This window comes from Polypterus senegalus, chromosome 2, assembly GCF_016835505.1.
Source record: "Polypterus senegalus isolate Bchr_013 chromosome 2, ASM1683550v1, whole genome shotgun sequence".
In the NCBI taxonomy this organism is placed as follows: Eukaryota; Metazoa; Chordata; class Cladistia; order Polypteriformes; family Polypteridae; genus Polypterus; species Polypterus senegalus.
Genome location: NC_053155.1, coordinates 62,322,203 through 62,336,052, shown reverse-complemented (window position 1 = coordinate 62,336,052; position 13,850 = coordinate 62,322,203). Strand labels below are relative to the sequence as shown.

The following is a 13,850-nucleotide window of genomic DNA, read 5'->3' as shown; positions in this document are numbered from 1 at the left end:
CATACATTACAACATAGTCAAAGTTTAAAGCCCAACACCTAACTAGTACAGAGGGCCATATTAACCAAACACCCATTATGAAATATTGTAGGTGCTCATGTTTAATACTGTATATTATAATATCTAAACAACAGTAACCAAAGGTAGTGACCATCCAGGTCATTTTCAGACAGCATTAATAAATTCTTGCCATATTCTGAACAAGCTTGTCACCATTCCTCATAGGAGGAATATGACTTTTGTCCAGTTTTAAATAATGTAAGGAATCACTCTTCCATCGGGTTTGTAGGATGGGTTTGAATTTTTCCAGATAAGTAGACACAAAAACAGTATAGTATAGAAAATCCCAAGATTTATTGTTGCAGAATTTAGTTTAATCTGGTGCTACTCCAGAAAATGCTAAATAACTATGTTTATTCACTACAAAGTATCTTTTGCCACATACACTCCTGCATGCTCAAGGAATGCTTGTATAATATGTGACCTTTCATCTGCAGTCGGTTATGAACAATAAATCTCTATGGAAACTAGTTCTCTAGGCAAATTATTTCACATTAACTACAGCATTATGTTAGTGTGCTCATATTGGTAGAGTAACCTACACAACAAAAATCCTTCTCAATAAATTTCAAATACCATTGGCTCTGATCAATCAAACTCTCTTTGTATTTTCAAAACCTGCTTAAGCCACATGTGGGAAATGCAAATGGACAATGTGTACTTTTTAGCAGCAATGTAAAAATACACAAAATCTGAAGATGCAGTATACCTGTTCCACGAGCAATTGGGGCAGAGCAGAATCAGCCCTGATCAAGGTGCCAGTTTGTTGCATGGCACAGCTATATTCATTCGTAGAGGGCTTGTTTAAAGTTATCAATCAGCTTAAAACCTAAATGTCTCTGGATCTAAGCTGAAATATAAGGAGAAGACCCATGCTGACAGGGATTCATTTGCAAATACCACTCAGTGTCTCGGTTAAACTCTGAACCCAGGACCAGAACCCCTTGGAATTAATAAAGTATCTATCTATCTATCTATCTATCTATCTCTGAGATGTAAGACAGCAGTGTTAAGAATTATGCCTTGTTAAACTTGAATCTTTGTTTTCTAAGATTATCATGTCATCATGATTCATGATCAAACATTAAACTGACTTTTTTTTACTGAAATCTACAGCAAAATTGCATCGGTTTCCTGAAATTATCAACTTCTCTATATAAAAGTGTTGTGGTGTTATTTGACAAAGAAAAACTTAAGAGTTAAATTTACTCTGATCATTGAGTCCAGGGATTTTCACTCATGGTCATGAGGAGCACAGTGCCTGCAGGTTTTTGGTCCAACCAGTTTTGTAATTAAAAGAGAGTCCTTGCTGATAATGAAACTTGATGTTTAACTATATTCTTGTTAATTCTTTCCTTCAGTCAAGAAACATTTTAATTACATTGTATAGCAGGGAGTATCACTCACTGTCCCAGAGGGCCACAGTGGTTGCAGATTTAAACTTCAACCAATTTATATTTGCTGCTATAGAAATATGTTTTAGGGGGATTAACTTTTGTTAACTCACTTGTTATGAATCAGAGCCCTTAATTATTTATTTTAGTTTTAATCAGCTCAATTTAGGTAATAATCATTTGTTTTCTTAACCAGCAACGATTAATAATGACATGAAAATAACAATGAAACCACCAACTCTCTAGCTATCTTGGTTCCATTTACAGTTTACTGTTAATCATGAAGTTATCTGTGTTAATAAAATGTTGAGAAATAACGGTGAGGACCTTGAAGTACAAACCAGTTCTGATCCACATAACATATGGATAATGTTCTCGTAAAAGAAAATTCTGCAAATGTAATTAAAATTTGTTTTGGATGAATGAAAACACTAACAAGAGATATAGTTAAATAACAAGTTTCATTATCAGTGAAGGTTACCTTCTAAATGGCAAATTGGTTGGAACGTAAACCATTAGTAACTGCAGCCTTCCGGGGCGCGAGTGTCGTACCACAACTACTACAGCGGCAACATTTATTTATATTGCACATTTTCATGCAAGACCTATATGGCCTCTTTGCATTCATAATATACTACGAAATGCTGCTACAATAACATGTTCAATTCGAGCTCGCCAAACAAGCAAATGTCAATGATTTCTGAATGGGTCTTTCAAGATCCATTAGGAGGCATATGCTTAGTTGTTTTGCGTATGTGTCCTTGGCTATTGTAATTTCTCTTGACCATAATTAAAGGTACAGTAACCCGAAATAACTATAACTGAGGTTTTAATCTAATGATTTATTTGATTAACCCGGTAGTTTCAAGAATAATTACCTAGTGAATCTATTACTGTGCGCTTTTCATAAAACTCATTTCCATGACTAGCATGCCTCTAAGCTGAAGGAAGAGAACCTAAACTGCTTGTGGGGGAGTATAATAAACTAAAACGAACAATAAGAAATATAAATAAATTATAAATTATTATAAACCGAACTCAGCATTAGCAGTCATATACGCAAAGACTAAAAAAAATGCATTTATTACCGACAGAAAAATGGACCGGAAAATTAAAGCTACGAATACAATCCTCACGAAACAGACGCATTCATTAATCGCTTGCATATTTTCTGTGACAGGTCTCTTTCTTAATGCAAATTTGATTTGCACGCTTTAACAGCGATACTTTGAAAAATTCACTTTGATAACACCTACGCTTTTAGAAACTATGCCGAGACCTAACGCAATAATACCAACCTGACAGACCTGCGTTCCTTCCCCGCCAACCACAATAAAAGGCAATCCTCTTCCCCAATCTTTGCTATTGGACGATTGCAAAAAAATCCTCTTATTTGATTGGTTACAATCTCACAGGAGTATGTCTGTTTTTTTTTAACGTCATGGTACATTCCCACTCCAATTGGTTTTTACTCTTTTCAATCACTTTCATGCACTTAATCCTGATACATTCGAGGCGGCAGATTTATTTTTGACGACATTCAGGATTGATATATAATAGGTCAAGTATATACTATAAAGCCCACCCCCTCCCGCCTCCAAAATGAAATTTTACGTGCTGAGTGGTTGTATTTGTGTCAGTTTTTGATAAAGAAAAAAAAAGAATAACAAAGTGGGTGGCTGCGGCCCGCCGGTTAGGTTACGCTCGCAGTACAGCGGCTCTCGGAGAAAAAGGGGGAGACCAAAGGGGAAAAAAGATAAGCAGCCAGAGAGACGGGGATATATGGGTGTTTTTTCCAAGAAGTAACATACGGATACTCCCGTTTATATCTTTTAAGACGTTTGAGTATGGACCTCTGACAATGAGGTAAGTCCGATTTATCTTTTCGTGTGTGTTGTAATTCAGTGGTTTGCTTTGGATTTTTCTATTTGGAAAAAGAGGAGTTGTAGAATTGCTGGGGGTGGTGGTGAGTTAGTCATCCACTGTATCGAAAAGCAGTGCCCCTCCTGGCGCGCACTCTACATGAAGGATTCTTTAAAAATCAATACAGCGCATGGAAATGTGAGCGTTAACAGTTAAAGTTTTCTTTAATGAAAAGAATGAAATGCGCATTCGGTAGGTCATAAACAGGATGTTATTAATCGTTTATGCATTCAGTTTTTGCAGACCCCCACCTAACTCTTACACCCCCCGGCCAGCTAAAAGCGGTAGCAGTTTGTTCTTATTAATTATTAACAGGCCTCGGGCTTTACAATGACGATCCCCAGTTCCACAAGGCTTTAAATTTATGCGATCGCGGCCCCCGAAAGCGGGGGATTTAGGAATGATTCATAAAACCGAACACGCGTCTCCTAATGAATTCTAGTGACGAAAGCAAAATTAAGGTTGAGATCAGTAACGGCATGTGCCCGGCTTTAAGCCGATTGGGTGGATATGTGACCTGGCTGCTTTATGCCCGACTGTGTCATTGCCGCAGAGTCACAGCCTGTGATGCAAGGAAATGTTTTGTAAGTCGACGTTATTCATCATTGAGGGATGGAGAGTGTAATGCGAATTTTATTGGCAACACGTTTGATTTATATGTGTAACATTTTTGTTTTAATTAAGATCAAGCTAAATGTTTGTGATCTTGAACCATCTGAGGGGTCAACGTGAAAGGCGCTGTACACAGTGGCAAGATGCACATAGAACACGCTCAGATCATATTAAGAAACATTAACATAGCAAAGCCTTCGGCCCTGATATTAAATGATGCGGTTTATGAAGCACTGGAATAAAATAATGCTGCAGTTTTAAAACTGACAATAAAAGGGATGCAGTTTTGGATATCGGTTAGATTTTTTTTATAGTGCCTTTTAAATTAAACACAATTTGCATTTGTAAAATTAATAAAACATGCACACAATTGTGGAAAGCCATGTGTCATTCATGGGGCTTGCTGTTTCAGAGCATTGAGATGACTGCTAAAATACTGTGGTTATAAAATGCATGTTTTGTTACATTTGCCCAAGGTTCCCACCTTGAACAAAGTAACCTTTATCAAAATAAATTGATATATATTTACTTATTTATTCAAATTATAGAGTCTTTCATGGTAAAATATTTTTTGAGCAGTGCCACACAAGTAAGGAAAGCAACCCGTTTAGTTTCTATGACATCTTTATTCTACAAAAGGGACCACCCTAAGGCACTTTAGGTGTATATAACCAATGTATAACTGTTTGGATACATTTTTTTTTCCAGTAGGGCACAGGAAGGTAAAGTGACTATACATTTATTCCCAATACATCACACTGTTTGCCACAGCAGCACAAATTTGGTGGTTTTTAACCAAAATGACATTAAAATGGCAATTTTAATTTGCTTTTATGTGATTATATTTGGAGCCTCATGAGTTACAGTAAGTGCCACACTCAGGGTCACACAGTGTATAAAGAGATAGAATTTCAGCCTATGACTTAGTGTGTTTTAGTTTAGTTTATTTGAAGGTGAACACTAGACAGTTTTCGCATAAATAACACAATTGTTCAGCCTAATATAATATTTATAATATATAATAATAATATTCAAGTATTTGGGATATCGTTATTTAACTTACAAGTTGGAACTTGTTTTTTTTTCCCTTTATATCTCAGCACATTACTAAAACCAGGGGCCACCCAAGAAAATGTATTTTTTGCAGTTAGTTATCTGGGCATTAGATGTTTTATTTGCTCATGAAATAATATATAACATTAAATAACTACAGAACAATGGAAAACCCAAAAAAATGCCCTAGTCTCTGGAAAAAGAGTCATTAAAGGACACTTCCTTAAGAGAGAAAAGAACATCCAGTGAAGTGCTTGCTCAGCATCTAGCAGAGTCATCTGGAATGAAAGCAAACACCTCAGCCATATGAAGAAATCTGAACAAGAAGTGGTCTTATACACCATGTTGCAACTAAGAAAACATTCTTTTGGAAAGGCAGTAAACACAAGAAACTGCAGTATTGGAAAAATTAAAGCAAAAAGCTAGGATAACCAGTGGCAGCAAGTCCTATGGACAGAAGATTACTGCCTATGGACAGAAGAGTCCAAATTTGAAGTCTTTGCCTCACAGAGGTACCACTTTGTCAGAAGAAGCATTAGTGAGAAGTACATTGATGCCTGTCAGTAGCTTTCTGTGAAGTATGTTGGTGAGTCGGTTATGACTTTGGGGTATACAGTAAACCCTCGTTTATCGCGGTTAATCCATTCCAGACTCTACGGCAATAAATGAATTTCCGCGAAGTAGGATTCTTTATTTATAAATCTAATATTTTTGCAGTTAGAGCATAGAAAACCTGTTTACGACCTTCTAAATATGTTTTTTTAACATTATTAGAGTTCTCTAGACATGAAATAACACTCTTTAGTCAAAAGTTTAAACTGTGCTCCATGACAAGACAGAGATGGCAGTTCTTTCTCACAACTAAAAGAATGCAGACACATCTTCCTCTTTAAAGGTGTGCGTGTCAGGAGCAGAGAATGTCAGAGAGAAAAGTAAACAATCAAAAATCAATAGGGGTTTTGGGCTTTTAAGTGGAAGCACCGCATAAAGTGGCCCAAGGAAGGGATCAATGTGAAGGTAGTGTTTCAGCATTTTTTAGAGGAGCGTCCGTATCTTCTAAGCAAACAGCCCCTCTGCTCACACCCCCTCCGTCAGGAGCAGAGAATGTCAGAGAGAGTGAGAGAGGCAGAGAAAAGCAAACAATCAAAAATCAATACGTGCATATCGTATATCATTAAGGAGTTTTATTTAATACATAATACATGTTCTGATTGGGTAGCTTCTCAGCCATCCGCCAATCGCGTCCCTTGTATGAAATCAACTGGGCAAACAAACTAAGGAAGCATGTACCATAAATTAAAAGACCCATTGTCTGCAGAAATCCGCAAACCAGCAAAAAATCCGTGATATATATTTAGATATGCTTACATTTAAAATCCGAGATGGAGTGAAGCCGCGAAAGGCAAAGCGCGATTTAGCGAGGGATCACTGTATTGCAAATAACCACATTTATACTAATATATACTGCTACTACTATACTGAATAGTAACATTTTCCTTCTTCTATGCAAGGTCAGTGTACTTGATTAGCCTACTCCATAATCTCGGACCTGCATCTCCTCATCAGTCATCGTGAGTTGACTTGACTTGAAGTTGCAAACCTAAATGAGACAGCATCTCAGCTAGAAATCAAAAAGGGCCAAAGTGTTCTGACATCTTGTTTTATGCAATATACATAATGAGAATTGGAACTAGAAATATGTAAGCAAATCAAATTATGGTGCTGTGATCATGTGAAGAACAGTTTTGTTTTAAACAGATATGAATAAAATGCCTCATCTCCTCTCATTTAATCTTGCAAAACCACTTCTTATGGTTTGGTCCATGGTAGTAGCAGGCTAAGCAGATCAACAAAAACTGTGCAAGCCCCATCTACAATTCTACCTCTCCCAGGGTTGGTGCAGCTCTGATGTGTGGATAGGGATAAACAGTAGATCAACAGGTAAACCAAGAGCTTTGTCTTTAGACTCTGCTCCTGCTTCACCACCATGGACCATGGTGTCCACAGAATAGCTGCTTCTCTAGTCTGCTTGTTGATCTTGCATTACCGTCTTCAATCACTCATGAACAGGGTCCCAAGATACTTGAACTCCTTCACTAAGGGCAGATTTCCACCCTTCTTTAGATAGAGTAATCTGCTCTTTTTCGAGAGACCCATGACTTCAAACTTAGAGGTACTGATCCTAATCCCTGCTACTTCAAACTCTGCAATGAATCAATGGAGTGTGTGCTGAAGGTCTTAGTCCAATGAGGCAAAGAAAATGACATAAAGCAAAAACGCTACCTCTAGCCTTCCCAACTGGACACGATCACATCTTTGGCTGAGCCTTGATTTCCTGTCAATGGAAACATATAAACCAGACAGTTGATAAATCACAGGCAGAGTGGTGGCTCTGAGGCTAGGGATCTGCACTGACAATCGGAAGGTTGCCGGTTCGAATCCTGTAAATGCCAAAAGGGACTCTGCTCTGTTGGGCCCTTGAGCAAGGCCCTTAACCTGCAATTGCTGAGCACTTTGAGTAGTGACAATAGCGCTGTATTGAGGCTGAGGTTCCCCTTCCCGTAGTCCCGCAACTTATCTATCAGATTTGTGTGAATAAATCAGTGTCGTAACTGAACTATAATACTTAGCGCAATGAGAGAAGTCGCAAAGTCAACTGGAATGTTCAAGCAAATTATATGAAAAAACTATTTAAATCCATTAAGTAGTTCTCTGTGAAAAGCTGACAGACATAAAGACACACAGAGAGAGATGGGACCACCACACTAGTCTGTCACTCCAATTGCACTTTATCCACCTTCCATGGGACATTGAATAGACACATTAACAACATTATTCCAACAATGTGCAGTGCTTTTAACATCTCCATTCAGATCTCATCACACCCAGCCCTTGGTCACTATAGAGTCATTGGACCACCCCAGTGATGAGCTTTCCACAGCTCAAAAGTTTTCTGAGAAAAGGCCAATACCTCTTCATCCTGGCTGAAAACAGTCTGACCAAGGCCATACCTTCCCCTGCTGAGGAGTAGAATGTTTTGCCAGAATAGCCTCAAGGCCATCCAGTAGACTTATCCATAGACTTTTTACATCTTCTTGCTTCCCCCAATGTCACACCAGTTTCTCGGACACGTCAAATTTTGTTGTAGCAGCACAGTTACCAATTTCTTTCGCCACTTTAACGACTTTTAATTTAAAACCAGCTTCATATTTTCTTCTGATCAAACGCTCCATCGTAGGTAAGGGATGCTCTTGCAATAAAGGTGCATGAGGGTGTGTGAGATTTAAAAAAAAAAACACAATACAGTGCAATCATCACTAGGATAGTTTGGGTATTACCGTGTGGTCATGTAGGTACAATACATAGAGGGGGAAAAAAGACTGTGTGCTCTGTGGTTACTCTCTCAGGTGGGCACTAGCATATCATAATCTCTTGGACCAATAGCATGAGTTTTCTGCATTCTACTTATATGACCAACATTATAAAATACCCGAAATTATGCGGTAAATCAAGCCCTGACTTATCCGTGGCACAACTTAAACATGAGTGTATATGTTAAGTGCTTTTGAGAATGTCATATAGACTTGTTTTTTATCTTAAATGTAGTAGTTTTACTTGTCATTCTCTGTAAATCAATACCATACAATTCTTAAATTTTGTTTGTTTTAGTTTTAAGTATTTTGGAGCCAGAGTCTTTTGAAATTTACAAATAGTATTCAGTACTAGGGTGTTGTACCGTGTTAGCCATTATGAATGTAGAGAAAAGCCAAACAAAATGACACCTTTTATTGGCTAACTAAAAAGATTACAATATGCAAGCTTTCGAGGCAACTCCGGCCCCTTCCTCAGGCAAGATGTAAATAGTATTCAAATAGTGTGTTCATAGCAGGCAGTGTCACCAAGATGTTCCCTTTAATGCCCGGGAGTAGTATTTTATTCTCAAAGTGTTCTTATCTCTGCCTGTATTTAAAAGCTATTGACACAAATTGACGCTATTAGTGTGGAGGAGCTCGATAAACCTCTGTCATTATCAGAATTACTGGATGCTATAAAGTCACTCCAAGGTGGAAAAGCAGCAGGCCCTGACGGCTACCCTGCAGAGTTTTACAAGAAATTCTCCGCTCAGCTAGCTCCCCTCCTATTAGCAACATTTACAGAAGCCAGAGATAACCAATCTCTTCCACAAACCTTTCGCCAAGCACTAATCACTGTCTTTCCAAAACAAAATAAGGACTTATTACAATGTGCATCATACAGACCAATTTCACTTCTGAATAACGACGTTAAAATACTCTCTAAAATCATAGCTAGAAGGATGGAGAAAGTGCTCCCCTCAGTAATATCACAAGACCAAACTGGATTTATTAGGGGCCGACACTTATCTTCAAATCTTTGACGCCTGTTTAATGTAATATACTCACCAACTAAATCAAACACCCCAGAAATATTATTATCATTGGATGCAGAAAAAGCATTCGACATGATTGAATGGAAATACCTTTTTACTATTTTGGAGAAGTTTGGGTTTGGCCCGAACATTTGTGCATGGATTAAATTACTGTATACTAACCCAGAAGCTTCAGTTTGCATCAATAACATTTGCTCAGACTACTTTAAACTAGAACGTGGCACAAGACAAGGATGCCCTTTGTCACCACTGCTGTTTGCAATTGCCATTGAACCACTGGCAATACATTGTCGAAATACTGATCAGATAAAGGGGATTAGCAGAGAAGGACTGGAACAGAAAATCTCATTATATGCAGATGACATGGTACTGTATATATCGGACCCAGAAAATTCTGTGCCTGCAGTCTTAGCAGCACTCACAGAATTTCAAAAGCTCTCTGGTCTCAGAATTAATCTGAATAAAAGTGTACTCTTTCCGGTGAATTCGCAAGCATATAATATTAGATTAGACACCCTTCCTTTTATCATTGCAGAACAGTTTAAATACCTCGGGGTAAACATCACAAGTAAACATAAAGCTCTTTATCAACAAAATTTCGCGTCTGTATGGAAAAAATTAAACAAGACTTGCATAGATGGTCAACCCTTCATCTCACACTAGCTGGAAGAATTAACACTGTTAAGATGAATATTCTTCCTAAGCTCCTTTTTATTTCAAAACATACCAATATACATTAATAAATCGTTCTTTAAGCAATTAGATTCAACAATAACCTCATTTATTTGGAATTCTAAACATCCACGCATCAAAAGAGCGACCCTACAAAGACAAAAGGCAGAAGGCGGCATGGCTCTACCTAACTTCCAGTTTTATTACTGGGCAGGCAAATATACAGTCGATAAGAACCTGGACACAAATAGAAGAACATACACAGGCATGGACCGCAATAGAAGTAAAATCCTGCAGTACTTCTTTGTATTCCTTGCTTTGTGCTCCAATAAACACACGTTATCGGCAATACACTAATAACCCAATTGTGCTCCACTCACTTAGAATCTGGAACCAATGTAGAAAGCATTTTAAGACGGAGAAGCTTCTTTCTGTGGCACCCCTGCAAAAGAACCACCTCTTTCAACCCTCACAAACATATGCAGTTTTAATATCTGGAAAAATTTGGAATTAACTTGCTTAGAGATCTTTATATAGACAACGTCTTTGCATCCTATGAACAATTACATTCCAAATTTAACATTCCAGCTACAAATTTCTTTCACTATCTTCAAATCAGGAACTTTGTTAAACAGAACCTTCCAGATTTTCCTCATCTTGCACCCTCATCCACGCTGGAAAAATTATTGCTCAATTTCAAGGAGTTAGACTCCATCTCTACAATATATAAAATCCTTTTACAATCCCTTCCTTTCAAAGATCCAAGAGGACACTGGGAAAATGACCTCTCAATTAATATATCAGAAAAGGAGTGGAAAGTAGCAATGCAGAGAATTCACTCAAGCTCCATATGCAAAGCATACAATTATACAACTCAAAATTATATATCGAGCACATCTGTCTCGACTAAAACTCTCCAAAATGTTTCCAGGGCATGATCCAACCTGCGAACGTTGCAACCAAGCCCCAGCCTCACTAGGTCACATGTTCTGGGCCTGCTCCAAATTAACATTATTCTGGACAAAATTTTTAATTACCTCTCAGACAGTCTTGGACTCACAATCCCTCCTAACCCATTAACAGCTGTGTTTGGGGTTCTTCCAGAGGGTCTTAAAGTGGAGAAAGACAAACAAATTGTGATTGCATTCACTACACTGTTGGCACGCAGACTTATTCTGATAAACTGGAAGAACCCAAACTCTCCTCTTTAAGTCAGTGGGAAACTGATGTGTTATATTATTTAAAATTGGAAAAAATCAAATACTCAGTTAGAGGATCTGTGCAGACTTTTTTCAACACATGGCAGGATCTAATCAGTAATATTTTGAAATGAGTTTATAAAGCACAGAGAATTTGTTGATTTAGGTATTTTTAAAAGCCTTAAATTTTACACCGTTTGGCTTGCTCTCTCTCTCAAGGGTGGGGATCGATCTGTTCTTAGCATAATTCTTTTTTTTTTGTAAAAACTTGATTGCTATGTATTGATTGTAATAAAATTAATAAATAAAAAAAAAAAAAAAAGCTATTTTGCCTGTTTTATATTTCCTTGGTGCAAGTTATCTTATTTAATCCCCTGTGCACTAAATTACATACCGAAAAGTGAACAGTTATCATTCTAGCTAGTAAAGTCTACCTTACTGCTTTCTGTTTACAGGAAGTTTGCATAAAAATAAAAAAAAACCTGTGCTGGCTCAACTTAATTTCTGTAAAGCTTAGAAAGTCAGATGTTGACAAAATATGAATGACAAGTTTTTGTGTCAAAAACCAAGTCTTTTATAGTGAAAATAAACTGGTTGCTGATTGAATCAGTTGATCAGAGCACTAGCCTGCAGGGCTTCATTTTAAAGCATTTTGTAATCCTTATCATTTGAGGAACAGTTCAGACAAGGTGATTGATTATCTTAAAGTGAAATGGTAACCACAGATGTTTGAGAGAGAACCTCAGATTTGTGATTTTAATTCTAACTTCTTAAAATGCAGCCTGAAGTTTCAAAATTGAGCAATTAACAATATTAATAAATATAGATACTGATCCTCATAGTGTCTAATTTTTATCTAGTGGTAAACTAACCATTTTATTTATGAGCATATAAAGAAAAGGTAACTTGCATAATTGCAGCAATGGAAAGCATGGCATGTAGAGTAGTGGTTATTTTGCATTTTAGAACTTGTGTTTGTACATTTTATTTAAATTTTGTGAGTGCTTTCATTAATAAAACGTAACTTTAGCTTATTACTACTTTGGGGTTTTAAGCTCATGCATTTATTGTCAGAAGCATTGGTATATCGCAATACCTTCGTTATTAGTTCAGTTTTACTCATTTGTACATAATATGGGTTGTGAAAACCTTCTGCCCCTTTGTTTTATGGGCTTTCTTTTGGGTTTTTGGTGGTCTTATAGTTTAGACACATGCTGTTTTAGTCAAATGATGCCTCCAAATTTTCTTTATATAATAGGACACTCAAAATTTTGGTGAAGTCAAGTTAAGGAGCATGCACTGGTACAGTGCGTTGCCGCACGCACTACACAACGAAACAACTCAGGATCCCGGTTGACAACCCCCCATGCAGACACGTGGTCCTGTCCTACCCTCCGGAAATGACCCTCTATCTGCCGCAGCCAGGTGTTATGCGGGCAACCTTTTGGCCTGGTTCAGCCACTCGGGTCCCCAACAATGAGGATCTTACGAGCCAGATCACCCTCAGGGAAACGTGCCATAACTGACACTCCCTCACAATGCAGGTAATGTGCCTCATTCGGGACTCCATGAGCAACCGCTTATTCAACACAAAGTCAAACCAACGGTACCCAAGGATTTTCCGGAGAGACTCATTAACAAAGAAGTCCAGTCTTCGTCTTGGGTCACTGGATAGTGTCCATGTCTCACAACCATATAGTAAGACAGGAAGCACCAGGACTCTAAAGACTTGGACCTTCGTCCTTTTGCATACATATCGGGCGCACCACACACCCCTTTCCAGCGACCTCATGAAACCCAAACCCCATCTCACCCCTCATAGGAAGAGTCACCAGAGACATGAATGTCACTGCCAAGCTAAGTAAACCTCTCAACAAGGTCTCGCTGCAAATAGACACACTGCTGATAGCTGTGCCCAAGAGGTCATTAAAGGCCTGGATCTTGGTTTTTATCCAGGATACTTGCAAGCCCAGACACTTGGACTCCTCGCCCAGTCTCTTGAGCGCCCCGATCAGAGCCTCCATTGATTCCGCAAAGGTCACAGCATTGTCGGCAAAGTCAAGATCCATGAACCTTTCTTCACAAACAGATGCCCCACAGCTGCTGGACCCCATGACCTTGCCCAACACCCAGTCCATACAAGCATTGAACAGAGTAGGAGCAAGAACACACCCCTGACGAACCCCAGAACCAACTGGGAAAAACGCAGTGGTCCTGCCTCCACTCTGCACAGCACTCACAGTACCAGTGTACAGGCCAGTCATGCTATCTAGCAACCTCGAGGGGATCCCGCAAATCTTCAGGATGTCCCACAGGGCAGCTCGATCTACTGAGTCAAACGCTTTGCGAAAATCGACAAAGGCTGCAAAGAAGCTGCCTATTATTCAACCCTCAGTGCCAGGATGTGGTCGATGGTAGACTTCTTAGGCATAAAACCAGACTGTTCCAGTCGCTGGTAGGTGAGTAAGTGATCACGGGTCCTATTGAGAACAACCCTAGCAAGGACCTTACCCGGCACCAAGAGCAGTG

General features: G+C 38.5%; 2 protein-coding genes across 7 annotated transcripts in view; one reads left to right on the top strand and one right to left on the bottom strand.

Annotated features, from left to right (window-relative positions):
* cryzl1 (crystallin, zeta (quinone reductase)-like 1) overlaps positions 1 to 2,774 on the bottom strand; it is a 75,109-nt gene extending 72,335 nt beyond the window's left edge. Inside the window, exon 1 of the mRNA XM_039743838.1 lies at positions 2,762 to 2,774. The gene's annotated coding sequence lies outside the window, so the exon portion shown is untranslated. The remainder of the gene's footprint in view (positions 1 to 2,761) is intronic.
* A 287-nt stretch (positions 2,775 to 3,061) lies between these two features.
* itsn1 (intersectin 1 (SH3 domain protein)) overlaps positions 3,062 to 13,850 on the top strand; it is a 331,858-nt gene continuing 321,069 nt past the window's right edge. For 5 of the 6 annotated variants that reach the window (XM_039743834.1, XM_039743835.1, XM_039743833.1 and 2 more), the window contains exon 1: positions 3,062 to 3,320. The gene's annotated coding sequence lies outside the window, so the exon portion shown is untranslated. The remainder of the gene's footprint in view (positions 3,321 to 13,850) is intronic. The other variant, XM_039743836.1, reaches the window with a different exon arrangement.